Source organism: Aptenodytes forsteri, unplaced genomic scaffold (assembly GCF_000699145.1).
Source record: "Aptenodytes forsteri isolate BGI_AS27 unplaced genomic scaffold, ASM69914v1 Scaffold65, whole genome shotgun sequence".
Taxonomy (NCBI): domain Eukaryota; kingdom Metazoa; phylum Chordata; class Aves; order Sphenisciformes; family Spheniscidae; genus Aptenodytes; species Aptenodytes forsteri.
In genome coordinates, this window is record NW_008795127.1 from 696,990 (window position 1) to 699,806 (window position 2,817).

Genomic DNA, 2,817 nt, shown 5'->3' on the forward strand with positions numbered 1-2,817 from the left:
GACAGTTCTTTCCTCTCCTCATTCTTCATTCTTGCTCTTTCCCTCAGATTGTTGTGACAGTCAAGGTAGCACATCGTACGCATCAAGGTAATCTAAACTTACTGTGGGACTTAGATGCAGTGCTGCGTGCTCAGCTCCCCTGGCTGCTTGTGTTGCTCTTACCCAGTGCCTGGTCTGTCCCTGGGAGCACATTCTCCCTCCTCCTGGCTTGTAGGTGGCAGGGCTGCAAGTACCAAGCTTTGGTACTTACCATTACTTTGTTGTCAAAAGTGTAAGCAGTTTTCTCAGCTCTAGAGCAGCCGCTGTTGTCCTTCACTTTCTACTACATGGACGAGAGATTATCCTACAGCTAGCAGCTGTGTATGTTGCATGTGTTTCTATCTGCTGGAGATGGTGTTGTGAACAGTATCACTGTAGAAGTGTCCAGCAGCTGTGCTCTGAGCAATGCTCAGGGTTTGGCAGGTGTTACCTGGAGCACTCTTAGCTAAAGACACCTCAATGTTTTTCACATTCACAGAGTTAAAAGTGCTAAATGGCTGTGACACACTGGTGGAGGCTGAAGGGCTGGCATCCACATCTGGGCGTCTGGGATCTGCAGGTAAGCGAGAGGGTTAAGCCTTCTCCAGCCTGGACAAGACAGTACTACAAGAGGATGCCAGTAATCTTAGTGTTCTTGATAACCTTCTCGTGACCAAGATCAATGACTGCCAAACACTTTGTGTTGGTATGGAGAAGATTATTTTAAAATCTAGTATTTTCCTGGAAAGCATAAAACTTTATTAAAGGGAAAGGAACTTGGATGATAATTTTTGTTCATAGTTATGCTATTAGTCATCAGTAAGCAGTTTTTGCTTTTCTTTGCGCCCCCTTGCCACCATACTTGGTGTAAGTCTTCATGCAAGAGATTCACACAGAGTCTTCAGCAAGCTTCATACAGAATATAAATGTAGCAAATATTTCTAGTGATGTAAACCTAGTTATTAATAAAGAACAACAAAATCTTTTTATTAAACTAATGGGGGAATCCATAAGCTTGGGAAATCTTACATGCAGTGTCTTTCACCTAGCCTGTCTATGCATTCTTTGCCTATAAGGCCACTGTAATGTAAGTATTTTGCTAGATTGTTCATACAAAATAGGCATCTCCAAAGAAGTGTTGCTTCAGATGTGTGTTCTTCTGAATATTCATGAAACGAAGAAACTAGAACTGACACTTTTCTGCTGATAAAATCCTACTTGGCTCCCCAAATCTAAGAATTATTCTTTTTGAAGGGACAGAACACCTAAGTATTTTTCCTAAACCATAGTCTTCTGTTTGTCTGTTTCCATCCATTTCAACTTGAAACATGTTTGTGCAGGGATAATGATAGACCAGGACTCTGTCCTTCACTTATCTTGTACTAAATTTCTCTTTTAAGCTTAAAGATTTAGTTTTAAAAGCTCTCTCTAAAGTTCAAGATGCACTTTGCAGAGTATTGTTAAGTAGATTAAATCCAAATGCGAATAGATTTTGTTGAATTGTGTGTTTGATTTTTTTAATATGTGCAATTTCTCTATTAGTAGTAAAAATAATACAATATTGGAAAAAATATTTGCAGCTAGGGTAGATGGGGAGATAGAAGGCATCTGAGCAGAAAGTTAATCTTGCTGCAGATAGTTCTCAACACAGTGTTTTCTACTGTAGAAGTAGGAATTAACACAGTGAATTCATAAAAAATATCTTAATTAGAGCTATGGTTATGATTGTCTTTTTAAAACTAGGCATTGATAAGATCCAGCACTTAGAAATTGAATTTGTTTTATTCTTACACCGTTCTCAAAATTAAGATTGATTTGATCTGCCAGCATGTGACCTTTACAAATCACAACACTACTTTATCACTCGATCCTTTTCTGAAGAAAAACTACTTAGATCACACAGCTACCATCTATTATTATCTTGGAATCAATACATTCCTTGTAAAACTCTCTACTTTTCAGAAGTTGTTGTAAATAAAAATGTATAATATGGAAGTGATTTCTTTAGGATAATTGTTGTGAACATAAGATTTAATAAATATACAGTATTTGAAACAAAACACAATTAGATTTGAAGACTCAGATATTACGAAGAAGTTATAAGCAGTAGATTTTATTTTGGAAGTATGGAGATGGAAATATTTTTTCAGTGGATATGATAGTTATTTTTATTCTGTATGTCTCAATGAGCAGTACACAATTGTAAACCAGCAACATTGTGTGTTAGATAAATATGCTTTTCAAGCTAAACAAAATACTTTCCGCACATGAAAAATCTTCACTTAACTGAAAAAAAAAAATTGAAAACTTATAGGTATTTCCTGAGTCTTCATTGCTTTTTCTGACTTTATCCAGAAAAATGAGTGTTTTGTAACTGCTATTAATAGTGTTGTTATAATACTTAAACGTGTTTGTTCTTTTATATACACTGATTCAGGTCTATATTCTGTCTTTTTCAAGTATATGTTATGGCATTAAAAAAAAAAAGAAAATCACAGATAACCTACTGTTTGTTCGTGTGTTTTCCTCATAAGGATGACCTCAAGATACCAGCATCAGCAAATGCTGGTGGATCGCCATGCTGAGTTACACAGCATAAATGCTGAATCTTAATGAAAGAGTAGTTGTAACTACTTTTATTGGTAACATTTTTTTGTTTTCACCGAGTTCTTCCATCAAAAAAAAAATTTTAAAAATACACGCTTTTCATATTTATGCCTTTTTAAAAATACAAATTATGTTTTCCCCTTACTAAACCACCACTTTCCACCAGAAAGGAGTAGTCTCAACTGGAGAGAC

General features: G+C 35.9%; 1 protein-coding gene across 1 annotated transcript in view; it reads left to right on the plus strand.

The window, feature by feature from the left end:
• The first annotated feature begins 536 nt into the window (after positions 1-536).
• Positions 537-2,817, plus strand: part of TENM3 (teneurin transmembrane protein 3) — a 352,902-nt gene continuing 350,621 nt past the window's right edge. The window contains exon 1 of the mRNA XM_009277346.2: positions 537-598. The gene's annotated coding sequence lies outside the window, so the exon portion shown is untranslated. The remainder of the gene's footprint in view (positions 599-2,817) is intronic.